The sequence below is a fragment of the Bubalus kerabau genome, chromosome 19 (genome assembly GCF_029407905.1).
Source record: "Bubalus kerabau isolate K-KA32 ecotype Philippines breed swamp buffalo chromosome 19, PCC_UOA_SB_1v2, whole genome shotgun sequence".
Classification (NCBI taxonomy): domain Eukaryota; kingdom Metazoa; phylum Chordata; class Mammalia; order Artiodactyla; family Bovidae; genus Bubalus; species Bubalus kerabau.
Genome location: NC_073642.1, coordinates 68798822 through 68814647, shown reverse-complemented (window position 1 = coordinate 68814647; position 15826 = coordinate 68798822). Strand labels below are relative to the sequence as shown.

Sequence of the window (15826 nt, the reverse complement as noted above, 5' to 3'; positions counted from 1 at the left end):
ACTCCGTGGTGACCTAACTGGGAAGGTCAGATATAGAAAAAGAGCAGATATATCTATGCACATAGTTGCTTCACTCTGTTGCACAGCAGAGACTAACACAACACGAGAGAGCAATAAAATTTAAAAAAATTTAAATACACGAATGACCCATCAATTCCACTCCTGGGTATACACCCAAGAAAACTGAAAACATGTTTATGTAAAAACTTACAGAGAATGGTCCAAAGAATAAAATTCTGGACAATGTAGAACTTGTAAACAAAAATTTTGCCATTAATCCTAACAGTAAAAATGTGGAAATGACCCAAATGTTCTTCAACTAACAAATGGATAAACAAAGCGTGGTATAACCCTTTGGAATATTATTTGGCAATAAAAACGAACAAAACACGGATACATGTTACAGCCGACCCGTGCTAACTGAAGGGAGCAGCCACAGAAGGCCTCACGCTGCGTAATTCCATTACATGAAATGTCCATGGCGCTGGAAAGTAGATGAGTCATGGCCAAAGGCTGGAGGGCGAGGAGGACAACCAGAATTTTTTTTTAATTAAATGATACAAAGCACAGAAAACAAAAACACAAAACCCCACTCTGAGACCTACCTAATCTACTTTAGCTTTGTCAGGGAGTCGCAGAAGGCGTCATTTCTCAATCTTTTTATCCTCTGCCCCCTTTTGATAAACAACAAAAATCTAAAGCCCTTTTCAAGGTATTTTAAAATTTCTAGTACACAATTCATTACTTACTGCTATTAGAAAAGCAAAGTAATCAATAGTAATGTTAGAAGTAAAAATGTACATAAACTTTTTGGTTCTGAAATTTCAAGATGAAAATTATACAGTGTGGAGTCAAAGGGAGAATACAACGTACTTAAAAAGTGAACAGCAATTCGAGACTTTCCACGGGATGGCTGGCTTTGCTCCGGGGGGCAGGGAGGATACGCAGGAGGTGTGTCACTCTCAGCTTATGTAATAAAGTTAAGGTTCACATTGAAGCAAAATTCAAAAACCTCTCCTGCAGAGTCTCAATCTTTTTCACACCATGACATTTATGGCTAAAAATGCAAATGTCACGCCCTTTCGTGGTCTGTATTACAATCGTGAGTTTGTTTCCTAAATATAATACCACATTATAATGATAAACATATTTCATCCAGCTCTACATGGCCTACCCCTCACCCGTGAAGAAACACCGTAATCTCCTCATGGGAGGAGGTACTCTATCAGCAAACTCTGGGCTAGGAAAAGACACAGGTAACTGACAGGTATGGGTCCAGAGTCTGAAGTGTTCCCGAACGGAGACTTGACTGACTCCATCATTTTCTACTAGAACCACAGCATCTCCTCTGATCTAACTTTATCTAATCCTTTTATTTCCTCTGCTAAACTTCAATCACAAGGATGAACTGAATGAATCAATCCTGCTGGCTTAAAAATCAGAAAAACCTATAAAGTGAAATGCTTTAAAATTAAAGTCTCCACAATTACAGCATCTAATTTGAACGTGTTTCCATCCAGAAGCTATAAGCCACTAGCTTAGAAAAGCATGTATTTTCCTCCTGGGTGAGTCTACCATAAATGCCCCAGCAGAATCACAGCTCTGGGTACTTATCCCCATAGCTCTGCTCAGAACCTGACTGAGTGGGGTTCTGTTTCACAGTCGGCCACCTCTGTGTACAGAGACCCTCTAACTCTGATAACCAACCACACCACCTGTAGAAAGAATTTCACAAGGCAGCCGGGTCCCTCACCAGCGGGTGTTGCGCCTCCCCCTCCCCGCGCAGGCTCCAGGCCAGGGCCGAGAGCGCACCGAGGTTGTTCAATGTGACGTGGGACCACAGGCCCCTCTCCCTGGATGCAAATTTTAAGCATGAGAAACTATAGGGAAAGGTACTACATGAAAATATAGGAGAACGCGTGTTTCCCCAAAACAAGGATGAGTGAACCCAAATGACGCGGATGTCTCTGTTACAAGTCCTTGGTTGAGCAAGTGGAAAGGAAAAACCACTTCACCAGACAGTGTGACTAAGAGAATACATAAGAAGGTGTTACGGGTGACGGGCCAAGCGAGTATAAATACAGAGTATTCATTCTGTGGCTTAAAAAAGCATTTTTATTTCAAAATGAAAAATGTCAGCTTATTAGCATAATACCGAAAGACTAAAAGTTTATGTACTTAAGTGCTAATCAATAACACACATATGGAATAATTTTCTTTCTTAACTTAAAAAAAAGAATTTTTAAAACTCTTTGAATTCTCTTGAGAGAAAGAAAATGGGAAAAGAGAAATAGACAACTCACTTAAACCTTTACATCTTTCTGTATCCTATGTTTTCCCTAAAGAGCACACATTTTTAATGCTTTTCAAACAAAGACAACAGAAAGCAGGAACCATGAAGGAAAAAAACCTGAAAATGTGGATTTCATCAAAATTTAAAACTACTGATTAAAAAGTGAAAGTGAAAGTCGCTCAGTCGTGTCCGACTCTTTGCAACCCCACTGACTGTACCATCCATGGGATTCTCCAGGCCAGAATACCAAAGTGAGTAGGGGATCTTCCCAACCCAGGAATCGAACCGGGGTTCAACCCATCCAGGGTCTCCTGCGTGGCAGGCAGACTCTTTAAAGGCACAAGCGAAAAACAGTTAAGCCCCAGATTTGGAAAAATTATTTGCAACATGTGGCAAAAGACACAAATCCAAATACCTAGAGAACTCCTACAATCAACATTTTTTTTTTAATTGTTTTTAAATGGGCAAAAGAATTGAACAGACACTTCACAATAGCAGGTATATAAAAGGCAAGTATGGTAACAAGTGCTCACCATCATTAGTCATCTGGGAAAGGCGCCCTAAACCCATCACAAGATGCCACCAGCCAGCAGCTGCTATGATGAAGCAGACAATACCAAAAGCTGGAGAAGAGTGTAAAACGCACAACCGCTTTGAAAAGCTGGCAGTATCTTCAAGGTCAATCCTACATCTATCCTATAAGTGATTCCACTCCTCGATATTTATGCAAAAGAAACGAAAATGTGGGACTTCCCTGGCAGTCCAGTGGTTAAGAGCTTCCATCGCAGGAGACATGGGTTTCAGGGAACTAAGACCCCACATGACCTGGCCAAAAAAAATTGGAAATGTACGTCCACAGTCCTTACAAGAAAGAGTGCTCCCTGCCCCAGAGGCAGATCAGGAGGAACTGGCGAGACCGCGGTAGGTCTGTGCACGGGGACCCCACTCAGGAACAAAAAGGGACAAGCCACCGACACGCCGCTCCAAGTGCTGAATTTTAATGGTTGTGCTGCCAAAGAAGCCGGATGCAAAATGTGCATGCTGTTAGTCTCATTTGTATGATATTTTAGAACAGACAGAACTAATCTGGAGTTTGCCGGGAGCCGGCATATTGCATATTGAGTGCAGCACTTTCCACAGCATCATCTTTCAGGATCTGGAATAGCTCAACTGGAATTCTATCACTGCTGGGAGCCAGTGTGAGGAGCTCCACCCATGACAAAGGTCATGAGGAAGGAGGCTCGGCATACGCAAAGGCGGGATCGAGCCTCAGGAGTCCCCCTGGAAATTCTCGAGCATCTACCCCCCAAACCAGAGTCTGCCTACTTTCTGCTTTGTGCTTTCACCTACACCTCTGACTTTACAGGGGGCTGTCCCCCACTACCTCTCTCTGAAAAAAGAGTTAGCTTACAGCTCCAGTTAATAATTCCTGGGTGTGACAGTGTTTCAACCTACAAACTCCTTTGGAAATCCTCTAGCCTGCCTGAATGGGTTTTTCCGGCCACATGTGATTGTTCAAAGCCTCCCAACTGTGAGAGGCAGGAGATGTTCTAAACTGCCTAAACACAGATTCCTTTGAGTAGTTAAAAGATTGATTAGAAATTGTATTGGTGAAGGGTTTTTCACTTGTTGGGCCAATGTTTGCTGCTAAGTCTCCATACTCCTTACCTACTGTGTCCTTGGCAGTGTATTGATTGATATAATGGGTGTATAGAAATGTAAAATGCAGCTTTGTCCAATGCTTTTTGGAAGGCTGGTGCCTGACTTTGGAATAATCATCTTTAGAGAAAAATAAGTTTCTTAAAATGTTAACAGGCCTCCGGGCCAGAAGATGATGTCAATCACCTGAACTTTTGCATATGATAAGTTTGAAAGCCTGGCTTAGATTAGAACCAGGAACTGCTGTCCTTGCATGACTCCACCCCTTCCCCCATTAGCCTCTATGCATAACTTAAGGTATAAAAACTACTTTGGAAAATAAAGTGCGGGCCTTGTTCACTGAAACTTGGTCTCCCCATGTCACTCTCTCTCCCAAATTCTAGCTGAGTCTCCATCTGGAGCGCAGAACCCACCATGCTTGCTAATTATGCCTGGGCTTCTAAGATCCGACCGGGGAGGCCTCAATGTCTCCTCTCCTTCGGGAGAACGGAAGGATGCCTGCGGCCTACGTAAGTGGTGCAAACTTCTTGTCTTGAAGTTTTATTGGTCTCCCGCGTAAACCAAGCTACTCAGCCTCTTTTCTCCACTGAATTTTCCTACTGAGCTATCCTCATTCTATTACTCTTTGTATCCTTAATTAATGTGTAATTAAGCAGTTGTTTCCTGACCCTCGCCTATGCCGTCTCTCCTTCGAATACCCTGGATCAGCTGGGGCTGGACCCCGGCACTGGAGTTATAGAAGAAAATCAGTGTTGCTGGCAGGGGAGTGCAGGCCACCTCCAGGAGCTAGGAGAGCCAAGCCCTCAGCAAGAGACAGCCAGTCGGCAAGAAAACCAGGACGTCAGTCCTACAAACACAACAACTGAATTGTGCCACAACCAGAAGGGTTTACAAGAGCGCCCTGGACCCCGGGAGAGAGCCACAGCCCAGCACAGGACGGCGGCCGCGCGAGCTCGAGCAGAAGCCACGCCTGGGCCCCTCACCCAGAGACTCTGAGACAACAACGGTTATCGTTTTAAGCTACTAAATGTGCAGTAATTTATTATATGGTAAATAGAAAACTAATATAAATTTCACACACAAAAGCTTTAGAACTTAATAATGTTTTAGTTAGAAAGGATAGAAACTATAGAAGAATCTTAAAGACATTATGTCAAGTGAAACAACCCAGTCACAAAAAGACAAAAACTGCATGACTCCAGCTGTGTGAAGTACCTAAGGTAGATAAAGCTATAGAAACAGGAAGGAGAATGGTGGTTGCCAGGGGCTAAGGGGATGGGGAAATAGGGAGTTATTTAATGGATAAAGAGTTTTAGTTTTAAAAGATGAAAAGTTCTAGAGGCTTACTGGACGATGATGCAAATATATTTAAGACTACTGAACTTATTTAAAAATGATTACGATGGTAAATTGGTTTTTTTTTTTTAAATCACAATCTGAAAAATACAGAAATCAACATAGTCTTCCCATTTGGCCAATAACACAAGTCATTTTTAAACAGAATAAGTGAATTTAAGAGAAAACACAACACCATAATCACCTCAAGAATGAAGACTCAATCAGCTCTCACTGACCACGCGGCTGCGTGAGCCTCTGTGAAGAACACAAATACAGCCGCGTGGTGGCCCGAAGCACCTTAGACAGCAACTCCAAGGAGTGACCGTGACCCCTCGGCACCACTGGGCTTCTGAAATGGAAGAAACGGGGCAGGCGCTTGCTTCCCAGGGAAGGCAACCGGAAGGCTGCGCTTAGTACTGCTGCGATCCACGGTTCAAAACCTCAAACATGCAAGAAAAAGAAGCTAGGAGCCCGACTCCACAGCTCTGCGCCTCTGGTCGATGCAACCTTATCAGACGTCTCTAATCCTCAGTTTCCCCAGCAACGGGACGGAGGTGCGGCCTGCCCGCGCTCGCCTGGCGCAGCGACACATGCTCCTCCACCGGTCTCAGCAGCAGCAGCATGGTGACTTCAGAGGCGGAGCACACACTTCCACAACACACCATCAAAGGGACCATCCAAGGCTGAGCTAACTGGGATATTTTAGAAAAAGGAAATAACTTCTACTTCATATATGTACTTAGCTTAACTGTTTGTTCTTTTGATAGTCACTTACATCTGCTTTATTAAGTTACCAACAACACAACACGCCAAGCATGTTTAAAAGCTCTTGTCTGCCTGCAAAAATCAGTTAAAAATAAAATCAGAGGATGTCCCTAGTGATCCAGTGGTTAAGAATCAGCCTGCCAATGCAGGGGACACAGGTTTGATCCGTGTTCCGAGAGGATCCCACATGCCTAGGGGCAACTAAGCCCGTGCACCCAAAGAGCCGAAGCTCTGCAACAAGAGAGGCCACTGAATCAGAGGCCCGGGCACAGCAACAAGGAGGCGCCCCGACTTGTGACAGCCAGAGAAAGCCCGGACACAGCAACGAGGAGGCGCCCCGACTCGTGACAGCCAGAGAAAGCCCGGGCACAGCAACGAGAACCCGGAGCACTCAAAAATAAAAATTAATTTTAAAAATATTCTTAAATCTAAATAAAATACAAAATCATAGTTCATTTTTGATCTAAGAGTATATTAGCCAGCAAGCTACAGGACAGAATGGCAGAAGAACACCTTGGAAGAAAAAATGCACATCATCTCTCAAATAGCCTTCCTGCCTTGGAAAGCAGTATAGTCTCAGGAAAACTTTAAGAGGTCACTAACAGCCCTCCAGAACCAAATCCAATACTTTTCCGTCCAAATCTTCCTTTGCCTCTTAGCCAACGGGATACTGCCCTCCTCCTCCTCCTCGTGTCCCTGGGCTTCCCTACCCTAGGGTACTCCGCAATCACTACCAAATGTCAGATGCTCCCAAATCTTTATCTCCAGCCTCTTGGTCTTGAGTTCCAGACCTGATCTCCAATTGGCCACCAACCCGCTTGGCCACCCATAAGCACTGTGGATTTAATGGACCCAAACCCATGCTCACCATCTCCTCCTCCCATTCTTCCCGTTGTGGTGGGCGTCACCTGCCAGTGAGACACCCGAGGGAAAGACAAGGAAGTGACCCCAACGCATTCCTTCTCACTACATGCCAAGGAGCGACACTGAACATGCCGGTGCCCTCGTGGAGACGGAATGTAAGCGGAGGAGACAGACAATAAACTAAATAAGAAATTAACTAAGTAGGGAATTTCCTGGCGGTCCAGTGGTCAGGACTCCATGCTCTCACTGCCAAGGACCCAGTTCAATCCGTGGTCAAGGAACTAAGATCCCCAAAGCCAAGCGGTATGACAAAAGAAAATAAAGAAAAAAATAACAAGTAAAATGAGGTAGTGCTGCAAATAGTGAGAAGTACCAAGGACTGCGTGAGGAATTGAGGACACGCTGATACCCAGAAAAGCAGACTCCGGACGCTTCTGGACGCACCCGAATGAGGGCAAGACGGGAAGATGAGGGGAAAAGACAGGCTGCAGCACTTCCAGAACACTTCGAGAGCCTCAGCAGAGGAGCGGCGGGCCGGCCCGCAGCCGCAGCCTCCCCGAGTCCACCCTCCCTGTCAGTCCCTCTCTAACTCTGCTCCTGGCTCCTCTCGCCAGAGGATGTGACCTCGGGAGCCCCGGCGCTCTGGACACGCTGCGTTTGCTGCTCTCGCCCTCCACCGCGCCCCTTCCCGACCTGCAGCATCGCCACTCCCAGGCCCGCCCCATTGTTCAAGTCTCACAGCCAGACTCACTCACACAGAGCACTCAGCACGCGTTTACTGTCATCTATGGTCCAGACTTCGAGCTGCCCCCGAGGACAGCGACTCCCTGGCAGAGCACGTGCCACTCAGCCGGTTCTCAGTGGACATGTAAGACTGCGCCTTCACATCTTAATAAGCTAATCCTGTTTATCCCAGGCCACAAAGCTGACATCTAAACTTCCCAGCATTTTTGTACTGATCATTTATTTGTTAATAAAATTCTGCTTTCTTATCATACTTCACTTACATTCCAGGTGATATGAATCCTACAATTTATTTAACTTCTCATTTTTCTATTTCTAGTTTTCTTTTTATAGAATTCTAGTCTGAGATAGTTTATAGCTGGAAAGCTATGCATTGACTTATTTTTCAACATTACGAAACATGCTTGAGAAGGTATAATTTTTTCAAAAAATGTAAACTTTAAGTCACTGCAGTTGAGCTTTTACTCACTATGATGTTTAAGGCATTATGTGCCTCTCCTCTGCCTTCTCCCTCCTCCTCGCTGGCGATGCCCGTGCACGTCTGTCTTCACTATGCACTGCCGACAGTACCCTCAGAAGACACTGCCAAGCCAGGTGCCCGAGCCAGACGGCGACGTGACCACCCCACTGTCACGTCAGGGCAGCACAGGGTGGCCAGACGCGTCTGCAACATGAGGTTGCATCCGTGGATGACTCGGAGAAACTGCCTCTTAAGAGAGGGTCCTCCCCCCACAAACAATCCCACACAATCTGGAATTTTTAGCAGTTAGTATGTCTGTACTCTTCGAGTACCTAGGAAACAGAACAATGCATCAAATCTCCCATTTTAACAAGTCTTGCTGCCAGTCCGTGAAAGACGGTTATCCTAAATAAGATTATGAGATTTAAGGACGCTGTTCCAATTTCTAATGAACTATTCACTGAACTATTACAATGTATGTATACTGAGCTAATTATTCTGATCAATGCCTTAGTCATGCTCTACAAAGTCTAGAAATTTAACTCATGCAAAGAATCAAAGAACCAACTGCCCCTTCTCATAGCAATTTAAATGGTGGATCACAAATGTTCTGCTCTCACACTTTTAGAAAAACGTATTTTTCCGAGAACTCCTTATCAAACGATTAATATGCAAATTCTGAATATGCTGCTTAAGGGAAAAAAAAAAAAGGCAGCAACAACACATAATCTTTAATACAAAACTGCCTGGCTCTACAAATCTTTTCATTTTTTAGAGAAAGAGGTGCAGCAAATGTGACCAGAGCACGTACTCCAGGGCAGGGATGCTGCAGGTTAACTAGGGGCAACTCCAGCCTAGGCTAACGCTGTGGATGAGGCATTGAGGGTCTGCCACTGGAAGAAAGGGGTCGCGGGCGGGGTCCAGCCGGCCTCTCCGGAGGGACCCCGCACGCTTCCGAGCCGCCGGCCGCCCGCCCGGGAGCGTGACAGGCGCGTCCACCCAGGGCGGTGCCTCGGGAGAGGGCGGAGGCCGGAAGGAAGGGGACGGGCTCGGACAAAGCCAGCCGGGCCGGCCGCCCCCTCCCGGGGCGGCTCCCGGGACTCCAGCTGTCCCCGCGGCGGGGCCGGGCCGGGGATGCAGGGCCGGGCCCGAGATGCTGCCGGGCGGGGCCGGGGCGAGGTGGGCGGGCGGAGGGCGCCCAAACCCGCAGGGGCCGCGGCGGGAGGGGGCCGGGGCCTGCAGGGGCAGCAGCCCTGGGGGGCGGCCGGGACCGGGGGGAAAGCGGACGCGCCTGCCCGAGGACCGCGGCCGGGGGGGGGGGGCCGGGGAACCCGGGCCGGCCGCCGACTCACCGTGCTGCTCCCACGGGGCCGCGCGCTCGCGCTGTCAGCACCGGGAGGGCGCGGGCGCGTGCGCGGAGCCGGGGCCGCCGGGGGCCGCCGCCTCAGCCGCCTCAGGCGCGGCGCCGCGGTCACGAGCGAGGGGCGCTGGCGCGGCCGCCCCGCAGCATCCTCGGCCGCCTGCGCACGCTGTCTCCCGCGGCTGCTCCTCGCACCTGCAGCTCCGCGGCCGGCCGGCTCCGGATCCGCCGCTCGCGCCGCCGAAAATGGCGTCCCCGCGCGTCCCTCCCCCGGCTCTGCGCTCCCGCCCCATCATGCCGCGCGCCGCCGTGACGTCACCTGCCCCGCCGCCGCCGGGGGGCGGGGCGGGCGCAGCGGGCGCAGCGGGCGCAGCGCGCTTCGGGGATGGAGATGCGGTCCCCGGCCCGCCGCCGTGGGCAGCCCGGGGGGCGGGGAGGGGGCCCCGCAGGGGCACGGGGCAGAAGGGGTCCCGAGGAAGGCGCTTGCCGAGCACGGCCGGTCAGCACCACGCCTGGGCCTTTCCCTCCCGGGCGCGGCCGGCTCACGCTCTCACGTAGCAGGAATAATGTTTATTCCCATGCTTTATGTGCTCATTTAAATCTTTCCAGAACCCTCGAGGCGGGGTGGGCTGGGGGAGCTTTCGCCAGCCCCACCACAGGAAAGGGTCCAGAGACGCTGGGATAAGCCAGGAGGCCGCTGGCCAGGAAAATCCAGTCTTCGATGGAGACCTAGCTCCGAAGCCCCCATGCCCTGCCCAAGGTCTCATTCCCTCGCCCCTGGGCCATCGGGTCTTAGAGGGCCAAGCTCAAAGGCACTGTCCAGGCTCTCCCCGCGGCCTCCAGGTCCTCGCCAGGAACCGCACCCCAGGCTCATGAGCGGGGTGGGCTGCTTACTTAACCCCTACTTCCTGGAAAAAGCAAAGATGCCACCTTTGCTGTCGGACCCCACCCGGTAGCCATCGCCAGGGCACACCCCTGGCCGCGCGGTGCCACGACCTCCAGCCCAGCCCGAAGGGCAGTACTTCCAGGTCAGACTGCGCTGCTGGGCCCCATCCTGCTGCATCGCGGCTCTGCGGGCCTGACTCAGCAGCCAGCCCTGAGGACGTGCTGATTCAGTGGGCAAGGCTCAGCTTTCCTTGCCTGCCACCAGCTTGGGAGAACCCCATCCTCCCCACCCCACTCCCGTGCCTGCAGAGGTCCCAAGTGGCATGATTAACCAGGAGGGCTTTCTGCGCCAGCCCCACACCACGCCCCCCAACCCCCCACACACTTGCTTTTGAACTGCTGAGCTTTTCAGATGTTACCACCCCAGCACCAGCAGCCATTTTAACCCTGCAATTACTGAGTCACCCAGGAGGAAGTAAATGCTGCTGCATTTTCACAGGGAGGTCCAGCTCCTTTGCTTTCATTTATAAATGCGAAATTGAGCTAAAATAGGGGACGCTCCCAAGGTAACACAGCAATTACTGGGCAGAGAGAGACCAGCAGTTAATCAAACAACCCCTCCACACTCCCTTACTGGATCAGCCACACTGCAGCTTGGATGTGACCTCCTCAACAACCGCCTTAGACTGGGCATGGCAGGCAGCTGTGACCAAAGTGCTGCAGAGAAGGAGGAGCAGGCTGAGCAAGGCTTCCTCCTCTGTCTGTGACTCTAGGCTCAGTGACTGTTCCTTCCACTCACCCATCGCGGAAGCAAGTGAGGGACCTGGGATGCTCATGCCCTTTTCCCACAGGTGGCCAAGAGTGGATGTCTTTACGATTGCTCAAGCATAACCCTCTGCATCCCCACTGCTGCCAAGCTGTTCAGGCCCTATTATCTAGTTCTTTTAGTCTCTCAACAAATACCTGTTGAACTGCCAGTGGTCAACATAAGAGCCAACACGCATTGATAAACAGGACACAGAAGATACCTGCTCTTGCTTGTGCAGTGCTCAATGATGCCCTGGTGGCTCAGTGGTGAAGAATCCACCTGCCAAGCAGGAGACGCGGGTTCGATCCCTGGGTCGGGAAGATCCCCTGGAGAAGGAAATGGCAACCCGTTCCGGTACTCTTGCCTGGGAAATCTCACAACCAAGGGGAGCCTGGTGGGCTATACAGCCCATGCGGTTGCAAGAGTCAGACACGACTGAGTGACTCAGTACTCAGGCACACACGATTACCACTGGCAGAGGTAGTGAACTCGGAGGCAGGCAAGTGGGCTGAGATCTCAACAATAGGAAGGGGCCAACCGCAAAAGTGCTGGGGACACAGGGGCCACTCCAGGCCAGGGTCCTCAGGCGGGGATGAATCTGAAATGATGAGGGAAAAAACGCAATCACCCACCATACCCGGGGACCCTCCTGGAAGCACGGCGAGGCCCCCTCCTCTGGGCAGCGGGGCGGGGCGCCCATCCTCACCCAGGGTCTCCCACTGGGACCAGCAAGCAAGCGTCTGTCCATCTGTCTGTCCTCCCTGAGGATCCTGGGCATCCCATCTCCTTCAGTCCTCTGACTCTCACAGTGACTCCCAAGAGAAGTCCCGCTGTCTCCATTTTACAGATGTTGCAGCTGAGGCCCTGCATGTTCCGAGGTCTGCTTGTTGCCTCCCGGGCAAGAGGCATTAATTCAGCTTTAGGAACAAATGGCAGGCCCTGGGTCTCCGTGTACAGGCACCCACAGAGCCAGGAGTTGATGCCTTTGTGGTAGGGAAGCCTCTGCAGGGGCAGCGAAGCCTTCATCTGTCCTTCCCATAAACCTGGAGACAGGCAACAAGCTTGCACATCCCTGTAGCCAACAGCCTGCTGGACCAGCCTGGGTCCTGGAGGGGTGGAGCTGTGCCTGGGGGCCAGCGGGCACCCCACCCCGTAGGCAGGACTAGGGGTTCCTCACTCCTGGGTAAGTGATCTTCTGTTCTGGAAAGGCAGCCGTGGCCGCCTCCTCATTCTCTCTGCCCATCTCTGTCTCTCCATCCTCCTGCCCTGCCCTCTGCCCTCATCTGTTTCTTTCTCCTTTCCACCTTCCACGCCCCTCTTCTAACACCTGAGACATAACAGGCAGCCTGTAGGTCGAGACAGAGGCTGGGAGTTGGACCATACGGCTGCGCCTGCTGTACAGCCCCCAGGGCCCAGATGGAGCAGTGACTGAGGTCCCTGGTCATTGAAGAGTGGGGTCGGGGGGGGAACACGCTAAATGCTAAACTCTTGCTATTTGGAGTCACTGAGGCATCACAGACAGGCTGGGAGGGTTTGGTTCAGTTCAGTCGCTCAGTCGTGTCCAACTCTTTGCGACCCCATGGACTGCAGCACGCCAGACCTCCCTGTCCATTACCAACTCCCGAAGCTTACTCAAACTCATGTCCATTGAATCAGTGATGCCATCCAACCATCTCATCCTCTGTCATCCTGTTCTCCTACCTTCAGTCTTTCCCAGCATCAGGGTCTTTCCCAGTGAGTCAGCTCTTCACATCAGGTGGCCAAAGTATTGGAGCTTCAGCTTCAGCGTCAGTCCTTCCGATGAATATTCAGGACTGATTTCCTTTAGGATTGACTGGTTGGATCTCCTTGCAGTCCAAGGGACTCTGGAGAGTGTTCTCCAATACCACAGTTCAAAAGCATCAGTTCTTCGGCCCTCAGCTTTCTGTATGGTTCAAGTCCCACATCCATACACGACTACTGGAGCCAGGATTTATTGAGAACCACTGATGCAGGGTTGGGCAACGGGAGAACGCCCCTGCACTGGGGAGCCCAGGGCCTGCAGCAGCTGAGACAGGAAGCTAGGCGAGGAGGGTGGACCAGGTGAGCAAGGGATCAGGGGACCCCTGCAAGAGGGGCATTCACATGGCAACTGGGATCGCCTCAGTGGAGGAACTGCAGGAAGAAAAGCATGGTACCCAACAAACCACACAGCCTTCTGTCTCCAGTGGACAATGGGGCTTGCCTTCACCATGGTTTTAAAGCATCCATCTTTTTATTGAAATGTCTGTGGTTGTCTGTGTCCAGAGGCAGCCCTTTGGGGGAGACCGGGATCAGGGGTTTCCCTTTTATCCTGCGGGGTCTTCAGAGGTGGGGGTAGGAGGCAGCGGCCCCAGTACCGTGAGGGCCTGAGAAGGAGGAAGGGAGGGAGGGAGGAAGGGAGGGAGGGAGGAAGGGGTTAAGTTGGCCTGCCCGGGAGGGGCCGTGAAGCGGTACTTGGGTGGCGACCCCGGCCCAGGCCACATGGGCGTTGCTCCCGCGGAGGGACAGGGAGCGGGGAGGGTAAATACAGGCTGTGCGGCCAGGACCCCCCAATTCCTCGCCGGCCCCACCGCGCGCGCCCCTAGCCTGGGCACCGCCCGCCAGCCCGGCCGGAGCAGCCTGGGCATTCTCGGGCCTTCTCCCGGCCGGCGCACCCGCGCGGAGGGGCAGCCTGGCATCCAGACCCACCGGGCCGACCCCTGAGCGGCCGGCCTCGCTATCCGCGGCAGGCCACACCCTCTCGGGCTTCGGTTCTGAAAATGGCATTTATCAGATTTCCAGGGGCTTTTCCTTTAAAGAACCGGCGCTGCCGGCCTTCACTGAGCTTCGGGAACGGCTGGCTCAGACAAATGGGAAAACAGCGGCGCGCACCGGGTGGGAAGGGACCCGGGGTGGGGCGGGGGGCGAGGAGGGAAGGGGAGCTGCAGGGAGAAGCTCCGCCCTCTCGTTTTTTTGGTTGTTGTTTTTTCTGATGTGAAGCCTGGGTTCTGCTGGAGAAGTCCGAGCCCGCAGGAGGGCCCTGGACCCCCAGCATTCCTGAATGCTGAGTGCAGTTCACGATTTCTTTCTTTTTTAGGAAAAACCTACACAACGTAGGATGCACACATCTTTTTTTAAATTTTATTTTGTTTGTGTATTCGGGCGTGCCCAGTCTTAGTTGCAGCACGCGGGGTCTTCCCTGATGCACACGGGACCTAGTTCCCTGACCAGGGTTCAAACCCTCGCCCCGGCACTGGGAGCCGGGAGTCTTAGCCACTGGACCTCCAGGGAGGTGCCCGTGCACGTCTTAAGGAGACCATCTGGTGCGTTCTGATACATGCTCACAGCGGCGCCACTGAAAGCCCCATCGAAAACGGAAACCTCCCATCACAGCACAGAATGCCCTCACGGGCCTTCCCAGGCAATCGCCCCACCACTGTGCTTTGCTGTGTCCTTTGGTTTCACTGTGATGAGCTGTGGGTGCTCAAGCGTTCTGCGTGAAAGGGAACCACAGGGTGTCCACCTGTGTGCCTGGCACCTTTCCTGCAACCAGTAGTGCTCACCCCTGTGGGTGCCTTCCTCCTGTTGACAGGACTTGGGCCGCTTCCACTTTGTTTACTGTGAATGACTCTGATCTAACCTTTCTCCTGCAAGTCTTTGGGGAACATGTTGTTGTCCAGTCGTGTCCAAGTCTTCGAAACCCCATGGACTGCAGCACACCAGGCTCCTCTGGCCTCCACCATCTCCCGGAGCTTGTTCAAACTCATGTCCATTGAGTCAGTGATGCCATCCAACCATCTCGTCCTCTGTCGTCCCCTTCTCCTCCTGCCTTCAATCTTTCCCAGCATCGGGGTTTTTTCCAATGAGTCAGCTCTTTGCATCACATGAGCAAAGTATTGGAGCTTCAGCTTCAGCATCAGTCCTTCCAATGAATATTCAGGGTTGATTCCTTTAGGATGGACTGGTTTGATCTCCTTGCACTTCAAGGGACTCTCAAGAGTCTTCTCCAGCACCACAGTTGGAAAGAAATGGAGGACATACATTTTCCTTTCTCGGGTGAATACCTAGGACTGGAACTGCTGGGCTATAGAGCAAGGGGCATGTTTACTTTTATAAGAAACTTCCAGTCCCTCTTCCTTTGTGACTGGCCATTTTACACCCCAGGGTATGAGCATTCCACATGTGGCAATCTGCTAGTCTAGCACCCTTGAAAAGATGGCTTGGAACAGAGGGCAGTCATACCTCCCAGCAGGAATCCCCAGGGGCGCCACACCTGGATTACGTGGGGTGATGCTGGCTAAGCAGAGATGGCTGCTGGGAGGCCTCAGGCCTCCTGCAGGAAGGGCCATAGTTCCTCAGGGACAGCCAGCCCCCAGGTGCAAAATCCCTTCATGAGACATCCTGTAGGCCACGGATTCTGCTGTTAAAAACCAACGATTAAGGACTTCCCTGGTGGTTCAATGGCTAAGATTCCAGACTCCCAGTGCAGGGGACTGGGGTTTGATGGTCCGGGAACAAGATCCTGCTACAACCAGGAGTCCACAGGCCACAACTGAAAGATCCCCAGGGCTGCAACTAAGACCCTGTGCAGCCAAAAATAAGTAAATATTTTTTAAATGATTATAAACACTGGAACATGTGCTCCAAAGC

At 51.5% G+C, this 15826-nt stretch overlaps 1 protein-coding gene and 1 long non-coding RNA gene across 20 annotated transcripts in view; both read right to left on the bottom strand.

Moving 5' to 3' along the window:
• The window catches only part of KLC1 (kinesin light chain 1), a 111786-nt gene that overhangs the window by 56656 nt on the left and 39304 nt on the right, over nucleotides 1–15826 (bottom strand). The window contains exon 1 of one of the 19 annotated variants that reach the window (XM_055556168.1): nucleotides 9476–9757. The exons of 17 other annotated variants lie outside the window; for them this stretch is intronic. The gene's annotated coding sequence lies outside the window, so the exon portion shown is untranslated. Of the gene's footprint in view, nucleotides 1–8132; nucleotides 8352–9475; nucleotides 9758–15826 lie in introns of those variants that run through there. One more of the 19 variants, XM_055556169.1, reaches the window with a different exon arrangement.
• Nucleotides 398–966, bottom strand: LOC129634173 (uncharacterized). Its single transcript, XR_008705455.1, has 3 exons — nucleotides 874–966; nucleotides 606–674; nucleotides 398–513 (listed from the first exon to the last, which is right to left on the bottom strand). It is a non-coding gene; the product is annotated as an uncharacterized LOC129634173 (long non-coding RNA).